Genomic DNA, 11,744 nt, shown 5'->3' on the forward strand with positions numbered 1-11,744 from the left:
GAAGGGGAGTCACATTGCAACAGGTGAGCTTTAGTCAGGCGTAAATGCTTCTTGTCAGGCTCATGAAATGCTCAGACAGCTGTGAGGGGCAGTGTGTGGTTTGCAGGATGTCAGGCGTCAGCCCAGGAGGATTAACCCATTGCCTGCAGTCAAGTTACTGCAAGTGGGTCTGTTTCAGCCTCGGCACAAGCCCTAATGGTCAGTCCGGCTATGGCCACAGAGGGCTTTTGCAAATATGCAGCAATCTAGAAGCCTGAAAACACTGGGCACCACCATGCCTAGGACTCTCATGAATCTCAGGCCAAATCCTAAAAACATTCTACCATTTGCTACCTTGACCAGAAAAAGAAAAAAAAAAAAAGTAAGTGTGTGTGTGTGTGTGTGTGTGTGTAATAAGTTTGTTAAGTTCTTCAAATTATGGAATCTGAAATCGCCTCTTCGGGGCAGGTAAAATCCTGCCCAGGTAGGAAGAGATTGTTTGGCGGTTTTGGGGAATTTGAATATAAGAGAATGAGAAGCGAAGCACACTGTTTATTGGGCAACACTGAAAAAAAAAATTAAAGACATTATAAAGTGCGAGAGGCTCCTTTTAAAACCTCTCACATTTAAAAATAGTGAAGTGGAGGGACGCCTGAGTGGCTCAGTCAGTTAAGCGGCTGCCTTCGGCTGAGGTCATGATCCAGTCCCACGTTGGACTCCTTGCTCAGTGGGGATCGTGCTTCTCCCTCTCCCTCTGCCTGCTGCTCTCCCTGCTTATGTGCTCTCTCTTTCTCTCTCTCTCTCTCTCTGTGTCAAATAAATAAATGAAATCTTTTTAAAAATAGCAAAGTGGAAAAAAATTAAAAATAAATAAATAAATGCATAAACCCAAACAAAACAAAACAAAACAAAAAATAGCAAAGTGGGAAAGGGAGGCCTCCATGGTAAAGAGATACGGATCCAGAGAACAACAGATGGGTGGTTTCCAGAGATGAGAGGTTAGGGGAGAGTGGGCCAAAGGGGTTAAAAAGTACAAACATCCCATTATAAAACAAGCAAGTCCTGGGGATATGATGCTCAGCAAGGTGACTATAGTTAAAAATACTCTACTGTATATTGGAAACATTGCTAAGATAGTAAATCTTGAAACTTCTCATCATAAGTCAAAAAACTCTGTAACTCTTCATGCTGATGGATGTTAGCTATCCTTATTGTGGGGATCATTAGGCATTGCATGCAAATACTGAATCATTATGTTGTGCACCTGAGACTAAGATAAGGTTATATGCCGATGATATCTTAATTCAAAAATCATGATGGGGGGTGCCTGGGTGGCTCAGTGGGTTAAAGCCTCTGCCTTCGGCTCAGGTCATGATCTCAGGGTCCTGGGATGGAGCCCTTCTGAGTCTCTCTGCTCAGCAGGGAGCCTGCTTCCTCCTTTCTCTGACTGCCTCTCTGCCTACTTGTAATCTCTGTCAAATAAATAAATAAAATTAAAAAAAAATCGTGATGGGCAACACTTTGCCCATCCTCTGTCCCCTCTGACCAGATTCTGAGTAGAAATGCATTCTGCTTTGTGACCCAGACCACAATAACCATGAATCACCTACCTACCCTCCTACCTGAAACAAAAGTTTCACAAAACAATACTTGGCTTACTATACTTACAATACTTAGCACTCTGGTACCGTCCACTCTATTCTTGTTCTTTAAAAAAAAAAAAAAAGTGCTGGTGAACCTATGAAGTTCTGTGGCTTTGGCCATTAATTTGGAAACCATGGCCCCGGGTAGCTTTGGACTGAGTGAGTTCTATGGTGAACTGGTGTGGAAAGAGGTGACCCCTCAGGTCTTTCAGTCTTAGTGAGGCCCCCCACCGCCAATGTCCCCCCCACCCAAAACAGAAATTCGGCAAAACTCATTGATTCAGATCCTGTGACAGAATGGAATTTACTATAATTTAGTTGGGGGTGATTAAAATTGCTTAACTGGGAAATGCGAATTTAATCAAGGGATGTTTTTTTGAATCTGGCCCAGAAACTGTCCGTGTCTTTCCACTCTGTGTTAAAATGCTAACAGAAGTCACCCCACCCCAACCGCTAACTACTCTCGGCTCCCTTTTAGATAATCTGAATCCAAAGGATTTCATTGGAGTGCCATTTTCTTGGTGATTTAGAGGCAACGCTTGGCCTCAGGCGAGCAGGAAGGAGCCTCTCGCACCTCCTTGCAAGGAAGGGCAGGCCTGGAGTCCTGCTAAATGGAAAAGTACTCTCTCCGCAGTATGTTATTAGAGAGCCTTATGCTGAGAAAAATGAATGGTTTTACTGTTAGATGTTAGTGTTCTCGAGTGAGACTTGCCCTTATGGTTCAGGAACGAGGAAATGGGAGTGCTGGACCCCTCACTGGTGAGGACGCTTGACCTCAAGGGGGACAGGGCCTCTCCAGGTGGCTGTGGGACCGGGCCCAGCATGAGGTGTTTGTAATCACCCATAGATGTCTAGAGCCCAGAAGGGTCTGGCATATTGTAGATGCTTAGAACGTAGTAGTGGGACAAGCAAATGACAAGGGACATGCTGGAGTGGACCCCTTCCCAGGAGGCCTGTGCCTTGAAGTTTTTTCTGTATGTGGTGCAGGACAGTTGACAAGAGCCAGCAAGTCCACTGTCCTCTGGTACTGTGAGTCTCCTCAGAGATGGCGTCAGCAACTTGGTCCCCAGCTTTGTGCGTACGCTGCTGCCACGCGGAAGGCAGGGGGCCCAATGGCGCTGGTGGCCAGGGAAAGGGATGAACATGTGCTCTGCCCCTTTCCTTCAGGCTCTGGTGTGCATTCCAGCATGGAATCCCCTGGAGACCTCCACCTAGAGGCACAGAAGACAAGAGAAAGACTCCGCCCCTTGATGGCACAGCATTCACCAAGGGACCCCTTGGGAAGGAAAGTGCGGTGCATAGCACTGAGGTCAAGACAATGATGAGGCTTTGGAGAAATCCCAAAGAGATCTCTTGGCTGTACGGTTATCCAGCTGGTTTTTCTGTCTGGCTCTAAGGACCTCTAGGCGCCTATTCATTGACTGCCTTGAAGCCAGAACAACTGCGGGGATTTCATTGACAGAATTTCCATTCCTGCTGGGGTTCCTTTTCCCCCAAAGATGCGGGCTGTGCTTTCAGAAGTTTAGACTTTACTTAAAACCTCAACATGTTTAGTTGTTTATGTTGGTGGAGACATGATGTTTGCCGTATATCTAGGAGACTGGCTGAGATTTCTGTGTCCTTGTGTCTCTTAAGATCAATGACAGCTGCCTGAAGGAAAAGCCCCGGGGGGTCAGGGCCACAGTTTCTACTTGTGTACTGCACGCGGGTTAGCAAGTTACTCAACAAAACAGATGTGAACAGCAGGGTAGGCAGAATAGGGTCGGTATGATGCAGGAGAGGCTCGTTTGCTGCTAGAAATGATGTTCCTACACAGATTCTGAACTGGAACAGTTAGTTGTATGATGTTAGGGTAAAACAGTTCTACTATGTCAATGGGAGAACACAGCAAAAGAATCTTTCTGCTTTCTGTAGATTTAGAAAATCAGTAATAAGACATCAGACCCAGAAGAGTTTTAACACTGTTTTAACTTTATAGAGCATTTTCTATATTTATAGAGCATTATATATATTTATAGAGACGTTTTCCCGTGGCTACGGTCCTGGTTTGCCATTTTTTTCCACACATTTTTCATTTTGCCATCCCTCAAAGCTTCACGACTAGCTTTAAAGAGTTAACCAAGGAGCAAACTTGAATGGAAAGAGTTTAGAATTTAAGATGATGACCTTACATTTTTGGAGAGTTCAAAATATTTCCTCTGGTGCCATCTCATTTAATTATAGTAATAATCCTAGAAGATGGTGCTCTTCTTAACTCTGGGTAGTTCTGTTAAGGTAGCAAAAGGTTGACTCTCAAAACTGTCCTCTCTCTGTTCTTAGCTATGTCTATGCTGAAGCCAAACGAGGGCTAATTCACAGCCTTTGTGAGCGCAAGGCTTTTGCCCCCAAATACCACTGGTCCCCCTGGGAGACAGGCTGGAGTGCTTGGAGGGCTCCTTGTGGCCAGGCAGAAGCAGCAATGAGAAGAGTAGGCCAACGCTCTTTCTCAGTGCTTGCCAGCAAGCTACATTTACTTCTCGGCTCCCTGTTTTCGTGCTCTGAGTCCCAGGAGAGAACGATCCAAGAAAATGGGAGATAAGCAAAGGAGAGGAAGAGGAGACTCCTTTTAAGCCTGGTGCAGGCCTGGCTTATTTCACATCATCAGAGCAGAACAGCTCTGCTTCAGGGGCCTGGGACCTGTCCTGAGTGTCTGGCCCTGAGGGATTTGCAGTTTAAACATCAGTACTCTTTAGAAGTGAGACCTTGCCCATCAATGCTCAGCCCAGGGATAAGTCTTTGATTCACTCCTATCTTCCCTCTTCCTCCGCAGAGAATAGACGGGAAGGGATCAAGGAAGAGAGTTTGGTAGCTGAGAGCCTCCTTTCAGGATGCTAAGCCTTGCTCTACTATAGCGGACCATCCCCAGACTCAGAAGCGTCAGTAGCTTGTCCTACATCACACCAAGGGGCAGCTCTGGAAGTGGTAGGAGAGAACCCCCTTCAAGCCTTGTGTTGGAGGTGCAGGGCTGCACTGCATATTCCCGGGGCCCCCCTCCCTGCCGAGATGGCATACATCCAGCAGCCTATACACAGCGGGGCCGCGGCCACTGAGAGCTGTGAAATGCAATGGAGGGAACTGTGCATATGGCCTCTGCTAGGCAGAGGAGTTCCAAGTTCTGACATACGAAGGGAGATAGAAAGGAGTTAAGTACACGGAACTAGGCTACTTGATGATTACGAGGGAGGTGATATCAGGCTGCACATTTATGAAGGATGGAAACGCCGGACATGGTGAGCTAGTTAGCACAGAATATGATGAAGGAATGAATGGTACCAAGTCAAAACTTAAATTGGATAATGGAACAATAACTAGGAAGTCTCCTTTTTCCTTCTTCTTCTTTCTGTAGGGAAGAGAGGAATACACAGACTTTGGCACCCCGATGAGCTGAAGAGTTATTTTTCCAACACAAGCGTCCATTGCTGTAGAATGAAATAGAACAAATGATGATTTCAACCCCAGAGGAATTTCCTAGCCTATTTTAAATAAACTTTGCATAAATGCCTCTTCTTTCACATCTTCCCCTGTGTCCACTGTCAGTGCTGAAAGTCTCCATGAAGTCTCACTGGGCCGCTAGCCATCTCTCTTCCTCGAGACTCCCTAACCACTGTCCCCTCCAGATGGCCACAATGTGACCTTTCTAAACCACTTCTCAGAATAATACTGGAAAACCACATGACCTAACACGAAGACTTTATGAGTTAGCCCTCTTTCTATTGCAAATAATAAAAAGCTGGACTCAAGCTGCTTAAATAAAAAATTTACTTTTGGGGCACCTGGGTGGCTCAGTGGGTTAAAGCCTCTGCCTTCGGCTCAGGTCATGATCCCAGGGTCCTGGGATCAAGCCCCACATCGGGCTCTCTGCTCAGCGGGGAGTCTGCTTCCTCCTCTCTCTCTCTGCCTGCCTCCTTGCCCACTTGTGATCTCTGTCTGTCAAATAAATAAAATCTTTTTAAAAAATTTACTTTTTAGGTTCATATCATGGGAAGGTCCAGAGACGGAAGGACTGGCTATGGGATGGTTTAATCCCGAGGCTCAGTGATATGATTCAGGACTGAGTTTCTTTGTGTCTCCCTACTGTGCTTCCTGTGCTGGTGCCGGCTTCATTCTGTACTGGCATGGGCTAGTCCTGGGCTTGCAGGAAGAAGCCAACAGCTTGGAGGACTGCAAACTTCCCAGACTACTTTCAAAGGGAGAGAATGCTGTCTCAGGACACTGGGCAAGAATCCTGAGATTTGCTTGATTGGATAGGTGTAGGTCTCTGGCCCAACCTGAACCCCATCTTTGTGGCCAGAGGAATGGAAAGTGTTGGTTGGCTTAAGTAAATTAGGGACTGCCCTGCACATGGGTATTGGATAAACATCACCTGAAGTACTTGGGTTGAAGAGGAGCTGGGAGATTCCTGAAGAAATGAGGGACTGAAGCAGGAAGGAATGAAAGATTGCTGTGCCTCTAGAGACCCTCCACGATTGAGTGACCAACCATCTATCCCATTTTACTTCTCACCACAGCCGCCTCCTTTGCACCCCCTACACTCAGCCATGTGAGATTGTTTGTTGTTCTTGGAATATACCCTGTAATCTCCCCTTCTAAGTCTTTACTCATGCTATTCTGTAATCTAGAATATACACACAAGCACCCTCACCAGTATGTTGAAGACCTACTCATCCCGAAGATCTAGATCAAAACTCATTTTTCCATGGGTGCTTTTTCAGATTCCCAACTAAATAGGTATTTCCCTTCCCTATTCTCCAATTCGTCTTCTTCATGTTACCAGCTATGTGATTCTGGGCAACTTTCCTGACCTGTCTTGAGTTTCTGTTTCGTCCTATGTAAAGTGTCGATAACATGAGTGCCTATGTCAAAAGTTGCTGTGCAGATTAAATAAGTGAATATGTGTCAGCTCTTGGAACATTGGCTGAGTCTTGCTAGATGTTGTTTTTTTATTTTTGCATTTTATATACCAGTGAGCTTTGTGGTAGCCTGACTTTGGGTTTATCTCTTGTTGTTGTTATTTTTTTTTTCAAGATTTTATTTATCTACTTGACAGAGAAAGTGAGAGAGCACAAGCAGGCAGGGTAGCAGGCAGAGGGAGAGGGAGAAGCAGGCTCCCCACTGAGCAAGGAGCCCGATTTGGGGCTTGATGCCAGAACCCTAGGATTATGACCTGAGCTGAAGGCAGTTGCTTAACCAACTGAGCCACCCAGGCACCCCTGGGTTTATCTCTTCAACTGATTGTGAGCTGCTGGAGTACAGACTAAAACATACTCACCATTTTATCTTTCTCTGATTCTCTTAAATATTTTTGAGCACCACTGTGTGTCAAATAGTAAGGCACAAAAAGCAGGACATTCTCCCTCTCTACCCTTTTAAGACCTAGCATGTGCCCAGCATGAAGAAGGCACTCAACAAGCATGTGTAGAGTTGAAGTGAAATTAGGATGGACAGAAATAACCACGTTTCCTGGCTTGGTGGCCCCAGTGTATATGACTGAATATCCAAGTGAAGTCTGACCATAACAGCTGGTCCCGGTCCAAAGGCAGGCAAGAACCACAACTTGGACTAGCTGAGGTTGTGCCATTTGGGGTTACTGCCAAGGCAGCTGGCAAACCATGGACAGGATATACCACAGATAAAGATATGACCACAGGTAGGTGGTCTCAACATCTACCCAGCACAAGGCCCACAAGATCAAAGGGGCCAAGAATGGAAGGTTGCTTCCTCTTATGCCTTTTGGGTTGGGCTGAGGCATGGCAGACTTCAAAGCTCCCCCTATGACCAGATGGGGGAAATTCTTGCTGTGCCTGCCATAGCCTCAACCTTTCACATTTTTTTTCTGACTTTGTCTTCAGGCCTATTCAGATGAACCAAGGGATTTTGGTGAAAGAAGGCTTTGCAGTAATTCAGATGAGACCTCAGTGGTGGCCTGAACAGAATCACTATGAGATATGGGGATTGGAGGCGGGGGGTGGAGTATGTGGGTTTTAAAATATTGAGGAAGGAGAACAGAGTGGACTTGATGATTGTTTGAATGTGCAAAATAGATCATTGGGGATGATTTCCATCACAGATAATTGACACCCTTCCTCACGCTGGCAAAAACAAAAGAAATGTATTCTCTGGACAGAAAACTTAAGATTAGGACCTGCTGTAAGGTGAGTTCGGCAGCCCAACATTCCTTGCCTTTCCACTCTGCCATTCACAGGATTGACTTCCTGTCACATCAACAGATGGCCACGCCCAGTGATGGTTTTTTTGGTCCATACGGGATGGGAGGGAACTTGGCTTCTCTTTCTGAGAAATCTGAAACAAGCCTTTTCTGTTTCTTTGGTCTAGATTGACTCACAGGTAACTAGTACAGCATAAGATCTCGAGGAAGATCTTCAGAAGTAACATAGTATAATGGTTAGGAATGTAGATGATGAAGTCAGACTGTCTGGGTTCAAGTCCCAGCTACACCACTACAAACTGTGTGACCCAATCTTTCTTCCTCTGTGCTTCAGTTTCCTTGTCTGCAAACTGGGGATGATTATGATGATACCAACAGAATCTACCCCACAGGCTTGTTAATAAGTCAATTATACGTGAAATGCTGAGAGAAGCCCTTGATTGGTTATTGATTATTTTTTAAAATAAATTCTTCAATAATTTTTAATTGCATACTTCTCTTCCTTTTAGAAAAATATTCTAAACCAAGTCATACACTTGGGTTTTGATTGAATGTTTCTTTGTGGCATAGTCTGAGAAACTTGATATGGAATCAAAAGCCCATCCCAGCTGACCTTAGGGCAGCTCAATGCCAAAGCTGTGGTCTCAGGGGCTCCTCAGGACTTGGCTCCATCTCAGCCACAGGTGGTCTATTACCTTGTTTAACCGATTACAGCCAATTAAAGGGAAGGGCTTAATTTGCCTTTCTAGCACTCATAATCAGCTAAAATGTTCGACATCACTTCCTGATGCTAAGATCCCCTGCTTCCTCTTTCCCACACAAGAGCAGCAAAACGCAAAGGATATTCGAATGGAGGAGTTTTCAAAGTCTTTCTAAATTTTCGCTGAATGTTTATTTCTCCTTCCCCTGGGCTTTTGACACATTTATAATCAGTTATGTAATAATCTATTGCAGCTTTGAACTAAATGCAAATCACCTCTCTTAAAGTCGAAGGAATCAGAAAATTTGGCAGAAAAATTAAGGAGATGGAATTTATATAGGTTACTTTCCCATTATTAAAGAATATATGCTTAATATGGACCTTTGGAAAATATAGAAAAGTATATGGGGAAAAAAAATCACCAATGGTCCCAACCAGAAATAGCTAACTATATACATTTTAGTATATTTTCCTCCAGGCTTTTATTCAGTGTACAGATTCTGTTTGACATAGTTGCGATCAAAGTACAAATACAATTTTATGTCCTGAATTTTGTTTCATTTTACCTTCATAAATATTTTCCATGTGGATGTAAATTCTTTGTAAAAATTTATAACCGTTGTATGGTATTTCGCTATGTTTGTTTTCCTATTATTGAATACTTCATTTAAAAATTATATCTAATATTTCACATTTTCTTTCAGTATTTTTGGTTTCTTATTTATAAATGATTTCAGGCAGTAGAATACATAGGTCATAGGGCATAAGCATTTTTAAGGCTCTTGAGTGATATTATCTATTCTGCAATGTCTGTTCCAACTTAACCTTCCCACCAACAATGGGAGAGAGTGCACTAGCAGAAGGTAAAAGGATTTTATCCTAGTGCTGTTTAAAGGAAGCTGATAGGGTTGCTATCTCCTTTCCTCCTGGGTCCCTTTAAAAAAATTATTGCAATTAAAAAACACAGTAAAATGTATCACTTTATTCATTCTTAAGCACACAGTTCAGTCATGGTGAGCATATTCATATCGTTATGAAACAGATCTCTAGAACTTTTCATCCTGCAAATCTGAAACTCAATACTCACTAAAAGACAATTCCCCTTTTCTCCCTCCCTCCCACCCCCCACTAATCTCCAGCAACCACAGTCTATTTTCTGTTTCTATGAATTTGATACTTTAGATACCTCATATAAGTGGGATCATACAGTCCCCTAAAGTCCCTTTTGGAACAGTATCTAGAAGCTACCTGCAGAGGAAACTGTCAGTGAGGGTGCCCTCCCTGAGTGAGAAGCAAAGCATGCTGCCTTCCTCTCCTGTATCACTACATCATCCATCCCAGCTCCAGCCTCTTCCCTTCAAGCTATGGAGGTATACAGTCATCCACCTCTCAGATGTTACTACTTGATACCCCACAGTCGCTTCTCCCACAACATGGCCAAAGCCAGACTCATCACCTCATTCCACTTCAAGCCTGTTCTTTGTCTTCCAAGTTGCCTATCCCGGGGAAATCCTGCCATCATTCATCCTGGTGTACAAGATAGAAACCTGGAGTTGTCCGGACACTTCCCAGTTGCTTATGGCAAAGTAACACTGGTCTCTAGCTCTTCTGCCAGTTTCACCTTCTAAATATCTCTTGAACATTACCCATCTCTATCCCATTCCTCTTTTCAGTCTCTTACTGGATTAGTCCCCTACCTCTTCTCCATGCTTCTAGCTGGACTCCTTCAGTCCATATCCAAACTACTGCCCAAGTTATCTTCCTAAAGGACAAATCTGACGATCTTCCTCTCTCGCTTAAAATCTTTCATGGTGTTTAGGGTGACGTCCAAAGTCCTCAAGCAGATTTTTCATGACCCCTACCCCTCCAGCTTCTCCATGCCTACCCCTCCAGCCCGGTGCTGCATCTGTGCACACCTGTTTGCAGAGCACCTCATACTCTGTGAAGACCCCCAGGCCTTTTGCACATGACTTTACCCCTTTTTTGGAGTGCCCTCTTCTGCCTTCCTCTCTTGGCCATGTGTTATGGGCCATTTAAGTGTCAGATGAGTCATCCTTTCTCTAGGAAGTCTTCCCAAATTCCCCAAGTTGGATCCTGTGCCACTCCTCTCGCCCTCACAGTCCCTAATACAGACGTCCACTTTTGAGTCATCCTTAATTACTGGTTTACGTACTTATCTGTCTCCTCAACTAGATTTGTGAGTGACTTAAACACAGGTTCCAGATGTTTCATCTCTCCATCTCCAGCCCTAACCCAGTGCCTGGCACACATGAAATACTGAAAAATGTCCTTACTGAATGCATGTGAAGTGAAGTCACCTTGATCTTATTCCTCTGCCACACCGCTGCTTTCCAAGGAAACGGCAGAACCTTCTCTCTGTTGCTGCAGCATATAAGGTTTTACGGTGAGTCCTTATAAAAGCCAGCCTTCCTCTCATTTATAGGAAGGAAGTATGGATAATACTGTGTTTTCAAAGTGGAGACTTCCATGTGAGAAGCAAAGCATTACTAAATCTTGTGACCCCATGAAAAGCCAAGAAACATAGAAAGAACTTTCCTTTTAATAGAGACCATGTATTTTGTCCAGTGTACTAATGTCCTCTGTCAGTGGTCTCCAACACGTCCCTACACCCTTCTAAGAGCTTACTTCCAAAGAGCAAAAACCCCAAAAGTTTGAGTCGAAGGACAGGTCACCAGTCCAAAGTCATGACTCAACTGTATTTCACCCTTCTTTCCTATTGTACACTGATGCATGTGCTGGTTTTATTCGGTGTGGAAACTTTTTTCTTTCTTACTTTTATTATTATTATTATTATTATTTTACTTTTCTCTTTTTTAATGAACACACTGAAATACCTTTCGTCTATTACCCCATTCTGGAAAAGAATCCCCGAACAAAACTGCGAAAGTAATTTTGTAAAGCATTTCTTAATCAGGTTAAAAGTCTAACGAGAATTTCTCCTTTAATCCTGCTTCGTCCACTACGTCCCGCCCTTAGTTTCCCCCCTCCCCTGCTTGGTTGCTATTGCAATTCAGTGGCATTTGCTCCACAATCCGCATTTCTTCCCCTTGCCTTCTCACTCCCACCCTCCTGGGAGGCAGAGAAGGAGGCCCGTATGAGAGGGAGAGAGAAAGAACCCCAGTACTATTCAACCTGCCCGGCTCCCTACAGGAAGTGATCTTTCTGCTCTTAGGCCAGCCACACGCCTCCCAGCCAG

This window comes from Neovison vison, chromosome 4 (genome assembly GCF_020171115.1).
Source record: "Neovison vison isolate M4711 chromosome 4, ASM_NN_V1, whole genome shotgun sequence".
NCBI lineage: Eukaryota > Metazoa > Chordata > Mammalia > Carnivora > Mustelidae > Neogale > Neogale vison.